A 15,954-nucleotide genomic window follows, 5' to 3' on the forward strand; every position below is an offset into this window, starting at 1 on the left:
GTATTAAATCCGATACCCTGAGAATGGAAAAAGTGGTCAAGTCAATTTTCTGTACTAATGCTTTAGAATAATCAATGTTCAGAATTTCAACCACAGTGATTTAATTCACTGCCACATGGTGCTAAATCCTAACAAGGACAATTTTCATCTTGAATTTCTGAGAGGAGTAAAAATGATAGGGAGCAAGTGAGAAGTTTTAAAAACATTTCTAGTAACCCTAGGGTAGCAAGACTAAACTTCCTTTGACTGAAACAGCTTTACTGAAAATGGAGAACATGAATTGTTACATTTCTCTAACAAAGAAAATGAAATTTGTCGTTTGATGACTATTTTACTTTTTAAACTAGCCAAGCCAGGATTTTTCAACGCATATTGCATAAGATAATCAGAAACTTGAGTTGGCCTCAATGAAAGACACGGGAAATAAAAAAAGACCTTGCTGATGCTGGAGTCTGTTATGTTGGTAAGGTATGCTTCAGTCGCTAACTAGGAAGTCTACAGTGAGTAATATAAGACTCTGTGTATGTGAGTTGCGTCTATACTAATATTGTTGGTTGGCCCACCAAAGTAAAAGAATACAGACGGCTTCTTGAATAACACATGTACATGTAATGTCTAAATAATTTGGATGATGAAAAAAAGAAAAATGCGTTTTTGTAATCTCTCCTCTTTGCTTGGCATTTAGCTCAATGGGGCCAGAAAGGTCGAATAAATATCTAATAAATGACAGTCCTGAGTTCTGTGACGAGAAAAGAAGTGTTGCTATTCTTTGCAAGGGCTAAGATATTGTTTGGAGTTTTACATTTGAAGTTGCTCAACCAAGGAAATTTCAACCGATTTCTGCCTCCCGCCAAAGTTACTAGATATATCTAATTGCCAAGCTTGATAGAAAAATGTTATTTGTGGTAGGGTAAGTCCATCACTTGATATCATCAGCAGCTTGATAGGTTGATAACTGGTTCGTTCAAGATCATAATATATATGATCGAATTGTCTCTGTTAACCACCAACCTAAACCTATTAGTTTTCATGTAGGTGGGAGTAACTGTTGATGTTGATGAAGTTGAATTGATATCTCGGGCAGGTTGGTTTCATATGTAAGGGGGGAATGGGTCATTTTCAAGGTCACGGCTAATAAAGTGTACAGGGTGCAAGATACCTTGTGTTTCTATGATTTGAATAAGAAATGTCTAAACTAGATTAATCTGGGAAATGACCAAAAAAAATGTTCCAAGATAAAACACTTATTACACCTACAGATAACCAATCCTGGTTTTCTTCTGCGAATAACTTCAAACTACGTAATAAGCCAAATGAACACTCAAGATGAAAAAGGGTTTCTATCAAGTAACTAAGTTAAGTCGGGGCTCCACACAGAGTACAGAACAATAAATCAGGATGGAAAAAATCAGGCAGGTGCTTTATAAGCTTAATCACGACAGAATAACAACTCATTTTCACCTTGGTGGTTTTCAAAAAGTGAAATAACTTTTCATGAGGCTTGCCATGGACATTCGCCATGTTGGAAGGTTGACTCCTCGTGTCATAAGTGTCAGATTGGACAATGAGGATATTTAGCGCTCTTTCTCAAGACAACTGCGACAATATGCTGCGATGGCTTGTTCGACCATGAATAACAAGGTGCATGCCTGATTAGACATAAATATCCACCACACGCAATAAAAAGTGTACGGGGCAATGGGGCCGCCGACCTGTGGCAAGCAGCTGTAGCGCCACCAACCAATGAGAGGCCCGTTCTTGTCAACTGTGAACCACTTAAATAGGAAATCACAGCAGCCAACCCCCAAGGTCAAAGGGCGGCGAACGCGAACAACGACGAGAAGAAGAATGTCATGAAAAGGAATCGCGCGCAAGCGCAGGACAATAAAAATGAACTGTACTCAATCTACACCTGCAGAAGATAAATTATGGCTGTGCGACCGTAAGCCAAAGCAGCTTCCTGCTGTTATCAAGAATTGAGGGAGGTTTGCCAAAATGGTCACTTCAATTGTAGCCTAATTGCTGCCTTCTCCGAACCTCGGAGGCATGGTGAACCATTCAACTTTTAGGATGTCATTGGAGATCCGTCAACGTGTCACTCTACACTTGGTGCTACAGCCTTCTAATTTGAAAACAAACTAGTTAAATTGAGGGCCTTCTATTCCCAGTAGAAAATTACAAGATATCTGAGTTGGACAAACTTTTCTTGCAGTGTTAAATTAACGGTGCTTCTTTGAACAATATCGGTGAAGTGAACCACAAGAATCTGCTGGTTTCAATTGCTGAGTTTAAGCATGAAGGCTTTAACAGCAGTTGACCCTCACCAGGCTAATGGTAACTCACAGTAGAACCATTCAAAACATCAAAAGATTAAAAAAGTTTCATAGTAAAAAGTGAGTTACTATGCAATTCAAGTTGGTGTAAAATATTTAAACTAAACTGGATAAAAAGCAAGTGCACCCTTCCGATATTTAACAAAATGTATCTTTGCAGATTATTCAAATTAGAAAGAACCTCTTGGCTCTAAAAAGATTGTCTCTGACAGATTTTTAGTGTAGTATAACTTCAGAAGTAAACCTGCAAAAGAAAATTATATGAGTAAGAATCATACTGAAGATGAACTAATTGCTTGTTCAAAACAAATACGAAAAACAAGAAAATTAGCTTGTTTGTATGAACATAAAGCTAAGCTGCATGGTACATAGAAGTGAAAATATGAAAAATGGGTTGTCATGCCCTCCATTAGATAGTAATGTGGTGACGCCTTAATTTATGGGGAATGGATGTCAGGTAGGCAACTTGGCAGACTATTTCATTAAAAAAACAGGTGAATCAAGGCAGAAGGAGATAAGCTACATTGTTGCCTTATCCTCTGTTCCTGTCAGTTATTTCATTAACAGCATCTACTGCTCTGGTTAAATGTAATATCCCTGGATGCTTGTACCAATGATGTGCGCAACACATTTGTGCACTCGGCCAATAACAGCAAATTTCATAACATCGGCCATGACTGTATAGTGTAAAATGTGCAAGTGGAAGTGTCTGGAAAAGTGCTGCACACTTTTGGGTTGAAGAGGTGTTCTGCGAAATAATTGTGTGCATCTGCGAATATGATGGTCGCTCTACAGCTATGGACCATAGACCATAGAGATTGCTAGCTCTTGGGACCATCATCCAACTCTCACCACAGAGCTGTTGAATGGGATATACTTTCAGTTCTGTGTGAAAATGATAGGTGGCAGTGTACATCATGTGACTTGCAGGAAGCTTTTAAAATTGATGACCAGGGTTCAAACCCATGGCCCTTGGATTGCGGGTAGTTGCCTCAGTCCTACCTTGTCAAAGGTATTCATGAGAAAAGGGTGGCAGACAGAACAAGGCCTTGAGATGGTGTTAGAACTTGCATCTTATCAGGCCAATCATTTGGTCTGCTACAAAAGTATTTGCAATGCTCTCTTGCTTTGTGAGAAAACATGGGATATGTAACCATGGCTTCAAATAACAGATATCGTGGTCCCTTAATGGTACAATCCCAAGTATTTGTTTACTTTGTCTTATCTAAGTACAAAAATGATATCATATGGCTAGGTCGTTTAATTGAGGGAATGGAGAGCTATGAATGATTGTAGTATCAAGATAAAGCCTGAACCCTTTACACAAGTGTGATATTTTCACTTTCTATTTCAACAGAACATCAACAAATTCAAGTATCATTTATTCTAATGTGTTGAAAAAATGATTAATTGTCAATTTACATTCATTTGAGACTAAAATTATTGCCTGAGAGAGGCTCCTGGCTAATTTCTTTGTTCTTTTTTTCTGCATTCTCTGCCTTTTCTCCGGTTGTGGTTTTCAAGTACAATGAGGTTAAATTGACCATTATTTCCAAGCAAACAATGCATCATAGCTTAAATGAAGTCATTAATCAAAAAATGCGATGACAAAAAAAACATTCTTTTCAAGGAAAAATGGTGTTGTGTATTGCGCATGTGACAGTGAGAAACCATTCCTAAATCTACATAAGTGCCACTGGAATTAAATGAATTTTTTTGTGCGTAAAAAACAACATAGTTGACCTCCAAGCAGTTTGATAATGAGAGAGCGTTGTTAAACCTCTGAGGTCATTACACAGGTGCAGTTTTTTGTCCACGATGAAAAATTAGCGGACAGGGTAACTATGGGTCGAGGAAAAAGTTCCAGTATCCCCTCAAGGAATACCCCGTTGTCTTGGTCTTTCATGTTCTACTTGAGATGCTTTAATCTCGTCAAGACGAACCTTGACATGCCTTGACCATCCTTTCAACTGTCACCTGTGATGTCTCTACGATGGAGAGAAAAAAATGTCCGAGAAGTGTGTAGGCACTTGAGTTCGACCAATTGTTACTATGTCCTCACTCTGTGCCCCAGAGCGAGGGTTTGTTGCTGGCGGTATGTAACAAAAACATTGGTTGGTTCGGTCGGCCTTGGGTTCACTTGACCCCATAAAAAATGAATGCTAATTAGGTTTTAGCCGTTCTTCCTCGCGTAGTGGGTTGGTTATTTTGGTGGGATTGCCCCCAGTGGCATATCTGATGGCTCATTTGCAGCCATTGGTCTCCTCCCACGTAAAAAATCTGTATTAGAGAACAAAGCTGAAAAAAGATGTGCGAAGGGTCAAATTCATTGGTGGTGTTTTCGCGTGGAACAAGAAAAAACGGCACCTTGCAACAATGGTAGTTTCTAATTTGATAATGCTAAGGTTGGTCTTGCATGAAATAAGAAAGAGTGAGAGAAGTAGGGGTGTTGATATCTTTTTATGGAGGTACTTTATGGCACGTGCCCTGTTGCAAGATTGGTTGAAGGACTTGCTTTCTCTTTACTGGGGAGTTTTTTTGTTTGTTTCATTATTTGTTGAACAATTGAAGTGGACATAATTATTTGACTGGCCCTGAGTTAACAATGGGCTTTTAGTTATCCACTTAAACTTAGCCTGAGAATTCAGATTTGTTGAATAGTGATGTTGACCATGAAACTCAGGATGTTGGTTTGATCTTTCTTTGATTGAACTCGAGTTGACTGAATAAAGGCAGTGCAGATGACGTTTTCACAAAAAATACTACATTTTGATTATTCGAATTTACATCTTTCACCGGTATGTCTTTATATTGACCCGGTTTTCTCCTTCTTTTAAGTAAGAAAAGGTTCTGCCTGCCTATCTCATCTCAAAATGTAAGGGCGGCTAATGGCAAACCAGCAGAATTTTAAGGATGGCCTTGCAGGAGTACATTGCAGTGATAACTGACCACAGGATGTGCAAGTTCAGATCTTGCCCTCAGAATACCTGAATTTATTGGCTGCAGTTATCTGATGGTAAAACAAGCCAAAGACAGATGTTGATGCTGTTTCTCGCTGCATTTTGCAGCAAGCATCATTAACTGTAAATGCCCCCTTCCTGGCTTGATATGGGATCGGTGAGTTTCTTGGAAGATTCAAATTTGTTGATGCCTGCTGGTTTAGGTAGTGCTGTGTGCATACTATGTCTTATCATTACTCCATAGATTCTTGTCTTTGAACTGCTTGTCAAAAGAAAAGAATGTGAATTGAAAACTTTTCCTCAATTTGCCTATTTGGTTATCAAAAAGTACCAGATGACTGTTTCATCATTCCTCTTCTCCATTTCATACCCAATCAGTAATCTGGAATTTTCCTTCGGGAATTTCGAAAAGTCTGAAGGGCATTACGGAATATTGTCTCGTTTCTTAGATCATGACTCGTTAAGAAATTAATTAAGTGTGACAAGGTCCTTGCTTAACAAGAAAGCGTTCGAAAGAATAAGATCCTTAAGATGTTAAATGACTTCAAATTGTGCAAGCATGATTTGATGCTGCTGGGGGAACAGGGGTTTCCAGACACCAGACTCACCACACTGAATGCGATGAATCCCTAATCTAATGAACCCATTGTTGCCTCGCTAATGGCCTGGTGCGTCCCGAAATTGTGACTGCAGCGATTTTGTTCAAAGCCACTGACCCAGTAAACAGAGTAAGGGAGACAGTCTATTCTACGATGATATGTTTGTTAAACTGATGAAGATGGTCGATGCTTCATCACTGGTTTCATCTCAGGCACGTGCCAGGGAGATTAACGGTCCTGAACAATGCTAATACGGTGCACTCATTCAGTAGTGGCGACACCTAAGGCTAGAACTTCAACAAATATTTGACATTTTCAGATTTTGAATTAAACTGCCAATATGTGATTAGTTTTCCTTGATGGGCAATTTCTGATCTAAACTCTGTTTGTTAAATCTTTCTATAAATGTTGTACCTTGTCATTTCCTTGATAAATCATGAAATCCTTTCCAAATTTTCATGTAGTAGTGCTCGAGGGTGTCACAGGGCAACAGCAGTGTTTTAAAGTTGGTGGAAGTCAGTTGCTGTTGTTCTGATGCATAGCTCAGAGTAAATTACCCACAGTAGAAACAACCTTCCCTTGCTAAAAAGATGGTAATAAAACTGAAGATAAACACCAGCTGATGTTTCTGTTAAAGAGTGAAGACGACCTTGGGTGCAGAAAAAAGTGCTACTTCATGTTTAAGCCTGGAAAGTGTCTGTGCTGGGCACTGACCTTAACTTTCCCTTGCCTCTACCTGCTGTTCACTGATGAAACCAAAAAATGAAATGAGATGTAGAAATGAAACGAAATCATAGAATTGAATCTGCCCCGGGGCACAGATTCTCATGTATCTTGTCAGGGCTCAGAAGGAGGTCAGTTTTTTTCATACTAGAAAAACATAAAATGAAGCGAAATGACTGCATGTCTCAATGCTTCGTTGTGACGTCGTTTGATAACTCTGTACCACGTAATTACGTGTTATGGCGTGTGACGTCGCTTATGTCATCAGCAATTGGCTTTATCGTTTCACTGTTTGCATTGGCCGTGAAAAGGTGTGCATGCCTCACCGTGCCATCTAGTGGGATTTTTCGGTCAGCTTCTCCATAATGCTACAGTGTGCCTCGCCTTAGAAGAGCTACTGTACCAGTTCAAGCTGCATCCACATGAGCGAATTGATGTGCCCTTTCCTACTGCTATAAATTTTATTGTGCCAGAAACACGTGTTGAAAGCACATAACACCATATGTTTGGAGAGCCAACTCATTCAGTAAAAGAACTCTAGGTGTTATGCAGGATAGTGGAAACGTCCATGGCAATGTGTGCCTCCTCTTTAAAAATTCTAAAGCAGTGGGGTGGAAATCCTTGTTTTCTCTACCAAAATCAAATTGTAAAAAGCTTATATGATGGTTGAAGGATCAAGCTGATAATAGTACTGTCTGCTAATTGCTAATGCTAAGAGAATTTCTCTCCCTTGAATTCTAATAATAAACTTGCTAAATTAAAACATCCAGGAACGTTTGTAATCTACAGCCTTGAATTATTATTATTCATAATCATTCATAGTCATAGTCATAATTACTGTGCAATCCCAGAATGTCTGTTTCATGACTATAATGCAGCTTATGCGAGAAGGAAACATATAGTTGTTGGAAAAAAGTATTAAGAAGCATGTTTGGGTTTCTCTTGGCTCCTCAATCACATGGCTTGTCATGTACCATTCTTTGCTTCTACCATTCACCTGCTTCTCTATGTTTTACTTGCTAACTTGATGTATCACTTCTGTCTTGCTGTAGCTTCTTGGTGTCTGGCATTCACGCCTTGATCCATTTCTTGTTGGAAGCTAAGAGACACAAAACGTCAGGGGGAAGTTTGGCAACACTTTCTGCATCCCTAGATTACGCTCTATTAATCTACAACTGTAACTATCCACTATTCGAATGTCGGCAGCAGTAGAAATTTGCACTTTCCTTGTTAAATGGGGACACAAGTTATGGTCTGTTTATTCTGCTTCGATAGTTCAATGTCCAATGAACGAAAATTTTTGACAGATTTTGTTTTGTCAGAAATAAAAGGCTATGTTTAAGAAGATGTGTGATAAAACCATGTGAAAACTGCTTCATCCAGTGCATATCTTGGTTTATCCTCACATTGTTGTGATAAGTGCTGAATGGATGTGTATATTGATATTTCACTCTCCCAGTTTATCAAATGCCTTGGCACATTCTCATACCTGACTTATCCCTGTGATAATCTAGAATTCTTGCTAGTGATAAAGATAAAAACAGAGATTGCTCAAAGATACCTTGGGTAGAAAATATATGTCTTTATTCTGTTCCAACTGGGCTCTGCACACTTCAGTTGAATTTTGTAACCTTTTTGTTCAATTTGTATTTGCAAAGTAGGTTTTACTCAATGGCCAGTATCATGCGCCTTCGGAGAAAAGCAGTATGTCATATCAGGAAAAAAGCATCAGATTAGTACCTTGGAGAAAATCAGTGTAACATGGTACAAAAGCATTTGTACCGAGGTATTGATACTGAAAAACTAAGAAATTAAAGCTCCAGCCCATTGGTGTTAGGTTAGAGTACCAATACCTCTGGCTAGATATTACTATGTGATTATGACTTTATTGATGCATGGACCTCCTGATTTGCCAATAAAAGGGCCCGGACTCGGCGCAGTTATTCGTCTACGAAGACACCAAGGCTGAGAAGAAGAATCCTCTGATAAGGAAGCAGTGTTTGCAACATTGCATAGAATACATGAAAAGTGAACAATACAGTTGAAGTGAACTTGAGCCAACATATAACTTCTTATCTGAGCCGCAAAAAATGAGCATGATTCTCCCCAAAGTGCTATACTTAATCCTCGACTCTCCTGTTTCGCATCACTCATATTGTTTAAGTTTGTCTAGCATTTATCATTCTGCGCGTTGTAAGCAGTTTTTTAGGATCATGTTTTTCCATAAGTAATTTGCAATATCTGACTGGTGCAAGTCAGTCGAACCCTGTTCTTTCAGTGGGAAGATCATGTTTTCCCACAAGTAATGTCTGACTCTGCCAGAGTGTTTCCGAATTTCATCGCAGTGGAACATGTTGTTCTGAAACATAACTCCTCATTCACAGTATGTCTTTGCTGATGAGGGCGCGAAGGTGATGGAATTATTTAAAAGCCTTTGTACTTTAAGGCAAGGGTGGTGAAACGAATTTGAAATCAACAGTTTAAGGCATCCATCGGTTGCTGTCTGTACGGACCGAAATTGAAACAGTCATGGTTTGTTGGGGATTCTGAGCGCACAGAAGCATAAAGCATGTCATAGCCACTTGCTGCGGTTCTTTCTATAGCTATGCGGCATCCTTGTGGTCCTGCGCACGGTATGCAAAAGAATGCGCGATTGGCCTCGTGGTGTGTCTGCCACCTCGGGTCAGGGTCAGTGGAATAATAACTATGACTATCTAGAGACAGGGTGCAACACGCAGGTACTCATCCATTCAGACAAGTCAACTCAACCACAAAGGGTCAGGGTCGCGTAATGTTGTTTCCCCAGTTGTGTTCCTCAACTCATTCTTTGAGATAACCTTTGGTAAGAAAGAAGTAGTGACCGCCAAGGATGTCAAGTGGCTTAAAATAGGTTATGCGATTGATAACGAGTTATGATGGACAGTCTTGCTGGCCAACGGCCTGAGTTACCATGCAGTCAGGTTGTGTTGTCGTGAATGAAGAGAGGAATTTGTCAACTGTCCTCTGAACACGCCTGGTGTTACATTGTATTTCAACAAAAAAGTTAGGTGTGTTGTCAGTCAGTTGGCCAAAAATGCAGTTTTGAGTAACATTGTGGTTCGACAGAGCATTTTTGTGTTGGAAGATACATGTACAGTCAGTTGGGCTTTTTTGCTCAGTGCTTCAGACCACTTTGAGAAGTTGTCATATTCTGCTGCTACTTGTACCAATATCATGGCTTGTACTGAATACTGCCTGGAGATATAACACATTAGATACTGATAGTGATAGGCCTAAAGTTCTTCTCCCCAAGATGAAGACCTCACCTTGTAAAAGCCTACCTCAGCGGCTCAGTAATTAGCCCAGCTGTTCATCTCTTGGTACATATTAACCCATGCAAGGAGACCTCTTATCACCCCATATCAGTTAGTCATTATTATTCATATGTATGTGAGAGAAAGAGAAGAAAGAAGAACTCATTAATTATTCTGGTAGGGGTTATACATCTTCTTCCAGACTCACAGATGCAAGCTACTTATTCTTTTTTACCCTCCTTACAATCGTTCATTACCGATGAGCAAGCTTAGCCTTATTTTTAAAGAAAATACTTTTGTTGCACACAATTTCTGACTTATCATCCAGGCTTCCGATCTCTGGCTTGAGATCTTTCAGAAGGTGAAATGAGACTGACAGCATACCCAACAAGCGCAGGTCTTGGAATGACATCCGACTGTATTTGGCATATATCAGACATTTTGATGTTGCTTTCTATTAAAGTCTGCCATCACTCCAAATTTGAGGAAACCTGTTGCACTCAGTAAATGTAATAGATGGCTTGAAATTCTATTTATACTTAGAGATCCTGTTTGTGTTATTGAGAATATTTAGCACTGGTTTTATCAATTTATTTGTCAAAAACTGGGATTGGGATATTTTATTGGTAAATTTTACAATATAGTTAGTAATTTTCCCTTTGGAAGGATGGATATAATTTGCTCAAGCCGTCACACACTTGCTCTTGGTAACACATTGGTTTCGGCAGTATCTGCTGTTTTATATTTATGTAAGGGCCGTGTACTTAACTATAGGAAGCATTGGAGTTATCCGTGTAATCACCCGTCAGCTGTTGTCAATATTCGTGTACATTCTGACAAAATACACAGGGAGATTGCGCTCATCCAGGATCGTTGTTGCCATTTGGGAATCGCCGGGACAATAGGCCTGGGTCACAGATGCTCGTTTGTATAAGGGCCAAAATGTTCTTTCCTGGCTTGGTCATGACGATTGCTAAATTGTCTTGGCAGTTTCCTGATTGGTCATTTATGACGAGTCAGGGTCTTCCTGTTCAACGACGCATGCACAACAGTTGATGCTTAAAAGGAAGGGGTGCTGACCCGGGACACTCGCTTGCGGGCTTCAGTTTCAATATGACAAACTTACGTTCCATGCATCTCGCATAGATCGGTTCTCAAATCGCACTTAAATCAAGTCCTCATAAACATCCGTTTAAAAGTAAGTCCATATTTTGAAACGTACACAGCTCATTATTTTAAAGTTGTCCCTCGTAAACTTTCTCACAAAAATACTCATATAATTCCCCAGATATTGACTTCTCGATATCTTCGATTCCAATTTCGATTCTACCTGGACGTGGTCCTGTGTGACCTTCATCGGCACACTGCAGGTCAAGATCTACAGCCTCGTGGGAAGGCTCCCTCATCACCGAAGGTTGGTATCTGTGGATGATCCAAATCGAACGAATTCTTATTCGGATCATGACCGATATCCGTGCTTGGTGACATAAACATAGCAGAAGTTGACAATTTGATGTGGCAACCAGGCCCTCCATATTGTTTCAGAAAACCTGATGTTGGTTTGGCTTCGTATTTTAGAGTAGACCTGATCCGACAGTACCTTCAAGGTCATTTCAGTGTCAGATGTTTGTAAGCTTTCCTTCGATATTGGATATGTTTTAACTTTTGTGGTAATTACTGCTGAAAATCGAATATGGTGAAACAGAGATAAGAATTCCTCTTGTTAGTTTCTACAATAAACCAAGCAGGTTTTGTGGTTGAGAACCTGTAAACAATAGGTATTTAAGCCTAGGAGCAGCTGTCTTTAGTCCCTCCTATCGCTTTGACCTTGTGAGTTTGTGTGTGGGGTTGAAATGTCTTAATTATTGGTATTTATAGCAATCAGTGAACTGAGCAGATTTTTTTCTTTCACTGTTAATTGCCAAGTAGCGAAGCAATTCACTACAAGTATAACAATGGTCTGATCTCATTTTGAATTTGTACCGGGTTCTGCCACTTCCAGAACTTACTAAACTTCGGATAGAAAGTTCAATGGAATTGAACAGGAAATAACACAGAGGACCAGACTGACCATGTATATTTTTTGATGCAGTTTGTTAAAAGGGTCTCCCAGGATGGACAAACAGCCACTGACCATAACTGAGTGACAGAGAATTCGTCTATGATATTGAAAGGAATCCTAAAGTTTGGTGAGGAGTTCCTTGCCGCTTTAGATTACGTGACCTGACCCTTGGCCCCCTACCTGGTGAGCACCTTCTTGAAATGCGTGCACCCTGCTGTTTTCTACCCTCAAACAACTTTCCGATTGTAACCGTGCACCCTTACCAAAAAGCACATCAATTGAATATATCCGGTGTCCCTTATTTAGCACCCATCAAGTGGCTTGGCCGCGGCAAAAGACATTACTCAACGCATTAGTGGAGAATGAAACAACTTCCATGACACAGTTCCTTGTTCGCATTGCAGCTGATTGCGTTGAAAGGAAAGGATTCTGCAACAGGGACATCGTCTTGACATATAAAATCACCGATCCATATCCATTGATGGTCTCGTGGCATTAGAGCAGCAGCATGCTGTCCACGAAGGTACCTTTATCTTGTAGCTTGTCTTCCTTTCTTTACTGGGGCTGTACCAGCATCTGCTATTGTCCACCCGTGTCTATTCATGGGAAATGAAGCGGCAAGTTGCTGACCAAACTGTTTGCTTTGGTTTCATCACAAATATGTTTCCTGTTCGTGACAATGAAGTGAAAAAATATTGGCGTTCTTTGCGAGTCTGTGATGGGTGGCTCAACTTTTTAACTGTGAAGTAGACTACAATGACGCATCAACATGTCTGTAACATGTTGTGCAGTTACATGTAAGTCTAGACTACAAAAAAATGACGTGTCACCCTTTCTGTCTAAAAGACTTTTGAAATGAAAGATTGTGACAAATATTGATGATATAGAAAGGTGAAATGAAAAATGGACTTGCAACTTTAGTAATGAAATTGGTATTGAAGATTGGTGACTTGCATGATAGCTCTTTTTTTCATCTTTGAAGTATGCCTTGGAAAAGTCAGATTTTTTGTGGTTTCAATATCTCCTGTTCTTATCTTCCACCTTTGCTAACCCACTAATTGGGGTTGCGATGGCAATTGTAATTAATGACCGTGTAACTCTCTGTTTCTGCCGCAGCATAAGTCAGGAGAAAGCCAGTGTGAGGTTAAACTGTTGCCGATGAAAATGTACCCATGTATGTGGATGCCTCCTCCCTTGCTTCCTCCAGGGGACCCACGTAACTGCATTCACTGGCATCGACAATTACTGGGTGCCAAAAAATGCATGACTGAATGGGGTCAATTCATCCTGAAATTAAAGTTAATTCACTACTTTTGAAATTCAATTACAGCCTGGAGTCAGTTGAGCGGTATTAAAGTTGCATTGCTGCAGCTGCAGTGCTCTGTAACACATATCAAGCATTCTATTTGAGTCAAAATTTCAAATCCAATGGATTTCACTGGATTGAAAAGTAATGCGATAATGCGTTGTGTTCAGTCATTGGGCGATTATTGTTCACTTTTCCCACGGTGTGATGTCATCAAACAGGCAGTTTCCTGACCACCCGCTGATCTGACCTTGTATGTTGGGAGCATATAACAATGGTTAACCACTGTTTCCTGGTGTTCGTAACACCCCCTGCCAATCACGGCGAGTGATAAACCAGAATTTGACACCCTCATCTCACAATAGTCGATGTGTCATTTTGAATCTCATAAAATGATAACCTGAACGTTTGGTGGCCGAAGCATATTGCTGGCTTTCTTACCAAACAATGATTCCGCAGGTAAAAAAAGCATCGCGCCACTCAACCTGGTTCAGCGCAAGATGAATAGTTCACAACAATAAGCCAGGTTTCATTTTTTAAAACATTTTTTTGTTGAAAATTAAATCACGAGAGATCACTCTTCAAGGTGCACGGAAGCGTGAAAAATAAAGCGGTGAATATTTTAAAACTTCAACTTGAAATTTATTGCTGATGGATGATAATGCAATAGTTTTTTGTGGCCATTCTGCTGATAATAACTGGTTTGGTGGTAACTTGTTGCTGCCAACTTTCAAAATTTATTTCCCTCCTCTTGAAGTTAATGGGTAATACGGATTTACTTCTGAAGATAGATGCATATTGGTGATATATTGATTCGAGTTGTGTGATGCTGCAAGAAGGAGCCTATTTCAACCATGATGTTTGCCAAGTTATGTCTTTTCAGTTGTCCTCTCACTTGTCAAAATGTGGCCGTGGGCCTGAAACAGTCATTGCAATATCCAGGTCTATGGGAAGAAGCATCCAAAAAGTGAGGAAGATTACTTATAATATTTAACTTGTTTCAGTTAGACATTGGATATTCCGTTCTCTTAGTGCAATGTACCTTCCTCAACTTCAACCAAGTAGCTCAGTTTAATTAAGACACCTGGCCTTGGAGAAACAATTTCAATATTTGAACTGTTTATTGAGCATTCTATTACAGTATGGATGATTCTGAATTGGATCTAACCAATATATTAAAAAAAACAGGTTGGGTTTATAGGGTACTAACATCTGAATGATACTTTTACTGTACCTCTGTTGGTATCAAGGCAACTGATGCTTCATCAAGTCATACGTGAGTTTCTGAATGAGACCCTATTACAGGCCCTATTGTCCGCATGTACATCAGGCTGTATCTTGCTGACTTCTCTGCGCGCCACTATTAACAAGAAATGAGAAAGTTCATTTACACCGCCCCGAGAAAATCAGCAGAAGTTCTTTTGAAACTATTACAAACTCGTTCCTTGAGCTATAGTTTTGCTGACAAAAGCAAGCACAGCCCTTCAAACTGCTATATTTTCCAGTCATTTTGAAATATTTTTCTAAAAGTATGGGTAGCAGATGCCCAGCGTGCATGATCTGCGCCAGTAGAATGACCGTGGGCTGAAATTTCGTTGGTGGCATCTTCATGTTAGGAACTCCCTTTCCCTGCCGTTTGCAGTAGCTGAGACTGGCTCCAGTGTGTGCTTGGTGTGCGTCTTTGGAAACGTTCTGTTGCCTTTCCTCCTCATAATGCCAAAAACTTTCATGCAATGATGTTTATTAGTCTGGTGTTACTTGCCCAGTTGTTGCCGCTCTGTAACGATGTAGAAGACCTCCTGAACCCATGATATCCGCCTTGGTGAGGGTAAGGGTGGCAGCACTACCTGGGACTGCCAACATTACCTGACTTCAAGCAAGTTTATACAACAGCAGAGGTAGAGATTATCTCAGCCAGACTCTCATCTATTTTTAACCCATCAGTAGCTGTAGCTACTGGGAGGCAGGCCTTATGTTTGGGACCAGTCAAATTGCTTGTTAGGCCTAGTCTAGGATGGACATTTCTCTCACTGTTGTTTCCAAGGGAAAGATGAAGTCTTAACTGGACAATTCTTAGTGAATTTCTCACCCAACATTCCACAAGATTTGCAAGTTTCCTCCCAATTCCACCTTCATAGTTTTGGCTTCTTCATTCCACACACTTCGTGAGTATTACCTGTGTATACCTGTCTATCTATTGCATGATGCCACCATTGGTACATGGATGCTGTACTGTAGCAGGCCGGGAGCTGAGTTTCTTTAGCCTCAGCTGTCTGATCATCATATGCTAGTTTTGTGATGCCTTGCTAAGATTACTCAGCTAAAACTCAAACACAGATCATTTGACCAGTCATTCGATTTATTGAAGGTCCAATGCGATAACTATGTCATTGTGTCTTGATCCTGACCAGTGTGCAAACTTCTTCGGAATCACCAGAAGACATATTATTGCCATGTCATGAATATGCCATTGACATAATTAAGTTAATTCACAGTGAAATTTTGACGATACTACGCACAATTTCATTTGACATTGATTAAAGTGAGCCCTTTAACTCAGCAAAAAGAGGCCCAATTGAAGGTTTTCACTTAATTATTGCTATCATAATCTTGTGCAAATACCATTAGAAATGTCTGTCTGAATTAATCTTTTGAAACATCGATGATAGAAATAAGGC

At 39.8% G+C, this 15,954-nt stretch overlaps 1 protein-coding gene across 5 annotated transcripts in view; it reads left to right on the forward strand.

The window, feature by feature from the left end:
* The window catches only part of LOC135486036 (myocardin-related transcription factor A-like), a 100,111-nt gene that overhangs the window by 18,200 nt on the left and 65,957 nt on the right, over positions 1 to 15,954 (forward strand). The window contains exon 1 of one of the 5 annotated variants that reach the window (XM_064768510.1): positions 15,233 to 15,441. The exons of the other annotated variants lie outside the window; for them this stretch is intronic. The gene's annotated coding sequence lies outside the window, so the exon portion shown is untranslated. Of the gene's footprint in view, positions 1 to 15,232; positions 15,442 to 15,954 lie in introns of those variants that run through there. 5 annotated transcript variants of the gene reach the window in all.

The sequence above is a fragment of the Lineus longissimus genome, chromosome 1 (assembly GCF_910592395.1).
Source record: "Lineus longissimus chromosome 1, tnLinLong1.2, whole genome shotgun sequence".
In the NCBI taxonomy this organism is placed as follows: Eukaryota; Metazoa; Nemertea; class Pilidiophora; order Heteronemertea; family Lineidae; genus Lineus; species Lineus longissimus.